This window comes from Rutidosis leptorrhynchoides, chromosome 9 (genome assembly GCF_046630445.1).
Source record: "Rutidosis leptorrhynchoides isolate AG116_Rl617_1_P2 chromosome 9, CSIRO_AGI_Rlap_v1, whole genome shotgun sequence".
Taxonomy (NCBI): Eukaryota; Viridiplantae; Streptophyta; class Magnoliopsida; order Asterales; family Asteraceae; genus Rutidosis; species Rutidosis leptorrhynchoides.
The window spans coordinates 237,339,086-237,349,622 of NC_092341.1; positions in this window are offsets into that span (position 1 = coordinate 237,339,086).

Here is a 10,537-nt window from a genome sequence, read left to right on the forward strand (position 1 = left end):
TCTTTCGGAGAACTTAAGCCAGTGAGTAATGAAGTTGCTGGTAAGTTTACTGCTAATGTGGTGGAATATAAATGGTTCTTCGGTAACGATGATGAAAGGTAAACTTATATATAAAGGTTATAACAAGGCTTATTCGGTTGAAAGTCGAAGTTGATTTGCTGGAGCTGTGACAAAATCGGCTACTTTGGAAAGGAATTGCAAAGTGATTTTCGGTAATAACAATGTCAAAAGAACTAGCACAGATATGTTTTAAACGTTTACTCAGGTTTTGAGTGTTTTTCAGGTGCATAACTATATGCATAAATCCTTTCTTTCGTAGATGAAGTGCAGTTGGTTCATCCTCTCGATTGAGGTGTTTTCAAGAATCATGAAAGGTTTGAACGTAGATTGTAATCGTCAAGATACAAATGAGGTTTAAGATGAAATCAAGTGGCAAACTTGAAGAATTTTTTAGTTTCATATGTTATAATCAATATTTTAATTCATTTTAATTGTCCAATGTTGACAGTCCACAGTTAGCAGTCCACAATTTGTAGTTCAACAATTCATATATAGTTTAATATATAATATTCGAATTAATTAATACGTGTCGTGACCCGTTATATACATGTCTCAGACTCGATCACAACTCAAATTATATATATTATTTTGAGAATCAACCTCAACCCTGTATAGTGAACTCGATCATTACAGCATATAGAGTGTCTATGATTATTCCAAATAATATATATCGATGCGTCGATATGATATGTCAAAACCTTGTATACGTGTCCCGATATTTAAATGCGTAAATAAATAACAGAAATTTAAATGACGATAAATAAAATTGCGAGAATTAAAATTGCGATAAATAAACTGCGATAAATAAAATGTAATCAGTTAGCTAGGAACAGTTAGCTGGAAACAGTTAGCGTGGATTCTTAACAAAATTTTTCGTAGTTAATTTGTTTGTTTCTATCAAATTTTTATTTCGCCAAATGTGTTCTTCATTATGCCACTTGTTGGATTCTGATAGGTCAAAATCCAAATATGAAATTGAATGAAAATGGTTATTCTGTGATGAACGGATTCGTATATATCTGTGGATGTAAGTAGAATAGTAGATGAATGTTGAATCAGATTCGAAGAATGTACAGTGTAACTTATTAATGTGAAATCTAAATATTCCTCGAGTATTACCTACCCATTAAAATATTTTCATCATTAACAGTTTGTACGAAAGAATTTTCAATTTACAATCTTTATGAAAATATATATACATATATATTTTATTCAGATGTAATTATGGATTTAATGAGTCAATATGATATTAAACTCATTTGATTTTTGGTTTGAGCTAGAATAAATAATCTCTAAACTTTTAGAAACCATATATTCTTCACAGAATATTTCTTTAATGAAGTTATGAATTAATACTTCATCGTTCATTGTTGTTGGTACTCCTTGGTATCTATGGTGTGTATGACGTTGATGTTCGTGTGACAAATTGTGAAGTTGAGGTTTGCGATGCGGTTGTTGTTGTTGGTGGTAATGGTACTATTGGCGTTGGTGATGGTGGTACTGGTTATGCTGCTGGTGCTGCTGCTGGTGTTTGTAACCTTTGCACCATATTCTCCAAAGCCACTACCAGATCGCGAAGCTCGTTGACTTCTTCTATTACATCGGGGTGATTGTTGGTTCGGACGAGCGGATAAATATGATCTAGAATTTGGTATAGTATATAATCGTGACAAGATACTCTGGAAATGAGAGAGAAAATAGTGTTTCGGACAGGTTCGCCGGTAGGTGCTTCAGGTTCTTCGCCAAGAGGGCAATGTGGTGGATGAAAAGGATCACCTTCTTCTTGTCTCCAATGATTGAGGAGGCTACAAACCCAGCAGATAAATTGGAGATGGCTGATTGGCTGATTCATTCTGGTGACGCTGCTTCCCGAGCTTAGGTGAAACTCCATATCGAAATAGCTGTCAGAATCCGAGAAATCCGAACTGGTTGAGGGATTCATCTCGTACGATCAGATGAAGGATTTTTGATAAGAAATAGATTATAGGATGTAGATTAGTACCCTACAATACATAATTTACATATGCATATATAATACTAAAATCCCATAAGTTATGGAGGAATCTACGGAACCTGTCAGGCAAAGGTAACAATAACAGATACGCTAAGATATGAATTAGAAGATACGCTAAGATATGAATTTTTGTCTATACACTATTCATGCAATCAATGCAATAAGATATGTCTAGACTAAGAATGATAAGCAGGCAATTTCCAACAAAAATGATAAGCAACACTTTTGACATGCAGACACGGTCGAAGTCCAGACTCACTAATGCATCCTAACGACTTATCAGTTAGACACACTAATGCAGACCTGGTTCGCTAAGACCATCAATCTGATACCAACTGAAAGGACCCATTCATACACATTATAAATGATTCACAATAGTTGATTACATCGTGAGGTATTTGACCTCTATATGATACAATTTACAAACATTGCATTCGTTTTTAAAAGACAAACTTTCTTTTCAACGAAAGTTGATGGCATGCATACCATTTCATAATACATCCAACTATAATTGACTTAATAATAATCTTGATGAACTTAACGACTCGAATGCAACGTCTTTCGAAATATGTCATGAATGACTCCAAGTAATATCTCTAAAATGAGCAAATGCACAGCGGAAGCTTTCTTTCATACCTGAGAATAAACATGCTTTCAAGTATCAACCAAAAGATTGGTGAGTTCATTAGTTTATCATAATCATTCATTTTCATCATTTTAATAGACTACAAGAATTTCATTTCCATTTCTCATAAAAATACGTCCCATGCATAGAGACAAAAAATAATCATTCATATGGTGAACACCTGGTAACCGACATTAACAATATTCATATAAGAATATCCCCTATCATTCCGGGAAATCCTTCGGACATGATAAAATAACATCGAAGTACTAAAGCATCCGCTCCAACGGATGGGGTTCGTTAGGCCCAATAGATCTATCTTTAGGATTAGCGTCAATTAGTAGACTGGTTTACTAATTCTTAGGTTACCAAGTAAAAAGGGGCATATTCGGCTTCGATCATTCAACCATATAATGTAGTTTCGATTACTTGTGTCTATTTCGTAAAATATTTATAAAAATTGCGCATGTATTCTCAGCCCAAAAATATAAAGGGTAAAAAGGCAAATGAAACTCACCATACTGTATTTTGTAGTAAAAATACATATTATGACATTGAACAATTGTAGGGTTGGCCTTGGATTCACGAACCTTAAATAGAATGAGTTCAAAAAAGTACGAAACTATCCATGCCGGGTCTCGAACCCGTGACCACTCGCCCACACACTAACCTCCTTAAACATTGAGCTATCGCCCATTTTCTGTTTTATAAACCATCCGAAATTAATATAACCCTTATATCTATCTATTGCTATTAGGCTGCAGCTAATTCAACCCATTCCAGCCCACTTCGATAGTTTAACCAACCAGCCCAATCTAATTTCTATTTTAAAGATCCAGTTTGTTTTATAACACCAAGGGTTTACGGTTTAAAAAAAAGGAATCAAAGCAAGTGGGGGTTGTTAAAAGGGACATATACAGCTCGCCTACTCCACTAATTATCATCATCATTCGTTCATACATCGTCATATATCATTCCATCATCATCTTAAAGTGTCAAAAACAAAAACAAGCTTAACTAATATAAATCAATTTCATCATCCTCGAACATAATCAAAATCACATCATATTTGAGTCTTCGCATGATCTGAAATAGAAAAGAAAATATGCAGCAACCAAAATAATTAATTTGTTGAATTGGGTTTCGTGGGTTTTAGTCAAACCAAACAACGGCAGCAGATCGGTATAGCGACTGTAACTTGCAACAGCAACGGTTAACTTTTTGGGTGATGTTTGACAACCGAAATCAATATGAAATAGCAGCATGGTTACGTTCTTAATTAGTGCAGTGATAGCAACTATAACCAGCAGTTTGCAGGTGTCCATCAAAGCAAGACATAAAAAGAAACGTGTTTATAGTCGAAAGCAATTTAGCAACAATGGTGGTGATTCTTGGTTGTACATGGTGGTGATGAGTATATTGGTGTCATGAAGAATCAAGAAATAGGAACACATAATGTATGTAATCATAGTGATGGTGTTTACGATGATTGTAAAAGAAACCGTAGAGATAGAAAGAGAGAGGAAGAGAGAGAGTGGTGGTTTTAGTGGTGATTGTAGGTTGATCGAAGTGGGTTGCTAAGTGGTGGTGATGGAGTGTTCACGAAGAAGCATTGGTGAATGGTTGGTTCGAAAAATGGTACTTCGGTTATGGTGGTTCAAGGATGGTTTCCTGGGTGACGGTTTACAAAATAAAAATAATATTCATATCACAGATTTGGTAACATCGATGGGTGGTGTCGAGCAGCTGGTTTATTGTTTTATCAATAGCAATTAACATCAATAAAGAATGGTCGAAGGAGGTGATGATTTGGGGGACGGTTGAGGTGATGGGTCTCATGATCATATATATGTATAGGTGTATACAGAGGAGATAGGTGTTCAAATGGTTGTTTTGATGGTGATGATGTGGTTGAAGGTGAGGGTAATACGGATTTGGTGATGGGTTGTGTGTGGTTTTGTCACTCATGAAACAGAAAGTCGTAGTTAGTGATGATTTTTGGATACAAAAACAAATTACAACTATAGTAGTATGGAAGATAATGTTTGTGTGGGTTTGGTAAACTCATAAAGTGAAAATAATAATACAGAAATAGAAATCGAAGACTAAAAGTATGTGGTATTTATCTACTCATCTATATGCATGTATGTATAGATCAATCATCAAAAGTGAGTGGGGAACGAAGAAAATAATTAAAGTAGATGGATATGTCTAACTGAATTCGTACCATTCTGTGATCCATTATTAGACAGGGACAACATTTTAAATAATCTAATATTGAACTTCCACGAATTCTTTTCTATCTGTATGCGTAATTCTTTTCATCTAAATAGTATTAATAATTAAAAAAATACAATTATTATAATACTTTTAATATTACTAATAATAAATAATAATAATAATATTAATTAATAATAATGTTAAAATGCTATTAATAATAATAATATTGATAATAATAATAACAATGAGGATAATACTAAAAGTAATAAAAATATTGCTAATAATATTTTTTATATGAAAATGGTAATAAAAATAATGATAAAAGTAATAATGATAATGATAATGTTAGTAATCATAATGATAACTAAAGTTATAATTTTTACTACTAATTATAATAGAAATGTTATTAGTAATGATTACAATAATATTAATATAATTATATTTTAACTTGTAAGTACATAATTTAATATTACAATTTATTAATTATGTAATATTTAATATTTATATGATATATATATATATATATATATATATATATATATATACACACACACAACTGTTCGTGAATCGTCGAGGATGGTCACAGGTTAAATGTATCCATGTAAACAGTTCAAAATTTTGAGACTCAGTTTAATAGACTTTGCTTATCGTGTCGAAATCATATAAAGATTAAGTTTAAATTTGGTCGGAAATTTTCGGGTCGTCACATATACACTATGTTTAATCATGATAAATGATAATCAAACATGTCATTAAGTGTATTAACAATGAACTACATATGTAAAAACAAGACTACTAACTTAATGATTTCGAAACGAGACATATATGTAACGATTATCGTTGTAACAATATTTAACTATATATATATCATATTAAGATATATTAATACATCATATTATCATGATAATGTAATAATTTAACATCTCTTTAGATATAATAAACAATGGGTTAATAACATTTAACAAGATCGTTAACCTAAATGTTTCAAAACAACATTTACATGTAACGACTAACGATGACTTAACGACTCAGTTAAAATGTATATACATGTAGTGTTTTAATATGTATTCATACACTTTTGAAAGACTTCAAGACACTTATCAAAGTACTTCTACTTAACAAAAATGCTTACAATTACATCCTCATTCATTTTCATCAACAATTCTACTCGTATGCACTCGTATTTGTACTCGTACAATACACAGCTTCTAAATGTATTTACTATTGGTATATACACTCTAATGATTAGCTCTTAGCAGCCCATGTGAGTCACCTAACCATGTGGGAACGATCATTTAACATCTAGTAAGAAATATCTCACAAAATAACAAACTAATGGAGCCTATATGATACATCCATATTCACGTGAATGAGGAAGTCCACAAACACTTTTATTTTTCAACTTACATGCATCAAACTACTCTCTCTCAAGTGTTCTTCCATTGTTCAAAGTGTTCTTCATCATCTTCATCAAAATATAGCTCAATCTAGTTTATAAATCTATATATAAACCAAGTTATAAAACAACTACTCAAGAACACACCAACAACACTTCTAAGTTTGCTAGCTTACTTCCAATCTTGCAAATCCACTTTGAGTGATCATCCAATCTCAAGAAATCTTTCTTATTTACAGTAAGATATCTTTCTAATATAAGGTAATACTCATATTCAAACTTTGATTCAATTTCTATAACTTTAACAATCTTATTTCGAGTGGAAATCTTACTTGAATTTGTTTTCGTGTCATGATTCTACTTCAAGAACTTTCAAGCCATCCAAGGATCCTTTGAAGCTAGATATATTTTTCTCATTTCTAGTAGGTTTATCCACAAAACCTGAGGTAGTAATGATGTTCATAACATCATTCGATTCATATATATAAAACTACCTTATTCGAAGGTTTAAACTTGTAATCACTAGAATATAGTTTAGTTAATTCTAAACTTGTTCGCAAACAAAAGTTAATCCTTCTAACTTGACTTTTAAAATAAACTAAACACATGTTCTATATCTATATGATATGCTAACTTAATGATTTAAAACTTGAAAACACGAAAAACACCGTAAAACCGGATATACGCCGTCGTAGTAACACCGCGGGCTGTTTTGGGTTAGTTAATTAAAAACTATGATAAACTTTTATTTAAAAGTTGTTCTTCTGGAAAAATGATTTTTCTTATGAACATGAAACTATATCCAAAAATCATGGTTAAACTCAAAGTGAAAGTATGTTTTCCAAAATGGTCATCTAGACGTCGTTCTTTCGACTGAAATGACTGCCTTTATAAAAATGACTTGTAACCTGTATTTCTGACTATAAACATTTGATTTTTCTATTTAGATTCATAAACTTAAGTTCAATATGAAACCATAGCAACTTGAATCACTCAAAACGGATTTAAAACGAAGAAGTTATGTGTAAAACAAGATTGGATAAATTTTCATGTTGTAGCTACGTGAAAATTGGTAACAAATCTATATTAATCATATCCTACCTAACTTATATTATATTTTACATGTATTCTAATATATTATGTAATCTTGGGATACCATAGACACGTATGCAAATGTTTTGACATATCATATCGACCTATATATATATTATTTGGAACAACCATAGACACTTTATATGCAGTAATGTTTGAGTTAGCTATACAGGGTTGAGGTTGATTCCAAAAATATATATACTTTAAGTTGTGATCTAGCCTGAGACGTGAAATGTCCCGTTCATATTGATTATAAACGTTCCATATTAATTGATTTCGTCGCGAGGTTTTGACCTCTATATGAGACGTTTTTCAAAGACTGCATTCATTTTTATAACAACCATAACCTTTATTTTATCGATAAAGGTTTAAAAAGCATTACGTAGATTATCAAATAATGATAATCTAAAATATACCGTTTACACACGACCATTACATAATGGTTTACAATAAAAATATATTACATCAAAGTAAGTTTCTTGAATGCAGTTTTTACACAATATCATACAAGCATGGACTCCAAATCTTGTCCTTATTTTAGTATGCAACAACGGAAGCTCTTAATAATCACCTGAGAATAAACATGCTTAAAACGTCAACAAAAATGTTGGTGAATTATAGGTTTAACCTATATATTATCAAATCATAATAATAGACCACAAGATTTCTCATTTTCATAAATATCATTACACTCGCAAGTGCATAAAAATCATTCATATGTTGAACACCTGGTAACCGACGTTAACTTAATGCATAGAATATCCCCAAAACAGAACCTCTTGTCTGTATAATAATCTCGAAGTACTAAACCATCCATAACCTGAATGGGGGTTGTTAAGCCCAATAGATCTATCTTTAGGATTCGCGTCAATTAGGGGCCATTTCCCTAATTCTTAGGCTACCAGACTTGAAGGGCGATATTCGGTTTAATAATCCAACCATAGAATGTAGTTTTGCATACTTGTGTCTGTTTTGTAAAACATTTATAAAACTACATGTATTCTCATCCCAAAAATATTAGATTTTAAAAATGGGACTATAACTCACTTTCACAGATTTTTACTTCGTTAGGAAGTAAGACTTGGCCACTGGTCAATTCACGAACCTATAACAAATATGTACATATATATCAAAGTATGTTTAAAATATATTTACAACATTTTTAATACGTTTTACTATTTTAAGTTTATTAAGTCAGCTGTCCTCGTTAGTAACCTACAACTAGTTGTCCACAGTTAGATGTACAGAAATAAATCGATATATATTATCTTGAATCAATCCACGACCCAGTGTATACACGTCTCAGGCTAGATCACAACTCAAAGTATATATATTTTTGGAATCAACCTCAACTCTATATAGCTAACTCTAACATTACTGCATATAGAGTGTCTATGGTTGTTCCAAATAATATATATACATGGGTCGATATGATATGTCAAAACATTTGCATACGTGTCTATGGTATCCCAAGATTACATAATATATTAGAATACATGTATAATACAATATGAGTTAGCTAGGATATGATTAATATAGATTTGTTACAATATTTCCCGTAGCTACAACAATCAAAAAATATCCAATCTTGTTTTACCCATAACTTCTTCGTTTTAAATCCGTTTTGAGTGAATCAAATTGCTATGGTTTCATATTGAACTCTATTTTATGAATCTAAACAGAAAAAGTATAGGTTTATAGTTGTAAATATAAGTTACAAGTTATTTTTGTAAGAGGTAGTCATTTCAGTCGAAAGAACGACGTCTTGATGACCATTTTGAAAAACATACTTCCACTTTGAGGTTAACCATGATTTTTGGATATAGTTTCATGTTCATAAGAAAAATTATTTTCCCAGAAGAACAACTTTTAAATCAAAGTTTATCATAGTTTTTAATTATCAAACCCAAAACAGCCCGCGGTGTTACTACGACGGCGTATGTCCGGTTTTACGGTGTTTTTCGTGTTTCCAGGTTTTAAATTATTAAGTTTGCATATCATATAGATATAGAACATGTGTTTAGTTGATTTTAAAAGTCAAGTTAGAAGGATTAACTTCTATTTGCGAACAACTTTAGAATTAACTAAACTATGTTCTAGTGATTACAAGTTTAAACCTTCGAATAAGATAGCTTTATATGTATGAATCGAATGATGTTAAGAACATCATTACTACCTCAATTTTTGTGGATAAACCTACTGGAAAAGATAAAAATGGATCTAGCTTCAAAGGATCCTTGGATGGCTTGAAAGTTCTTGAAGCAGAATCATGACACGAAAACAAGTTCAAGTAAGGTTTTCACTTGAAATAAGATTGTTATAGTTATAGAAATTGAATCAAAGTTTGAATATGAGTTTTACCTTGAATTAGAAAGATATCTTACTGTAAATAAGAAAGATTTCTTGAAATTGGATGATCACTTGAAATGGATTTGCAAGATTGGAAGTAAGCTAGAAAGATTTCTTGAAGTTTTCTTGAATGGTTGTTTTTATGATGATTAAAGCTTGTAATTGAAGCTAAGAGATGGTGAAAATTCTTGGAGATGATTAAATATGATGTTAGGAGTATTTTGAGAGAAAATTTGGAGTGTAAGTATGAGAAAATGGAATGGAAAAATGGGGTGAAATCATAAAAACGAAATTACTTGTTATAAAGAAAAAAAAAGATCCTTAAGTTTGTTTTTATCTCATTAGTCATACAAGTTGTTAAATAATGGTTCCACATGTTTTTGACTCTAAGATAGCTTCTAAGAATGAATGATTAAAGGTGTATATACCAACAGTAAATACATCTAGAAGTTGTATATTGTACGAGTACAAATACGGGTGTACACGAGTAGAATTGTTGATGGAAACGAATGAGAATGTAATTTTGAGCATTTTTGCTAAGTAGAAATACTTTGATATATGTCTTGAAGTCTTTCAAAAGTGTATTAATACATCTTAATGCACTACATGTATATACATTTTAACTGAGTCGTTAAGTCACCGTTAGTCATTACATGTAAGTGTTGTTTTAAGACCTTTAAGTTAACGATCTTGTTAAATGTAATTAATTCATTGTTATTATACTTAAATGAGATGTTAAATTATTATATTATCATGATATTATAATGTATGAATATATCTT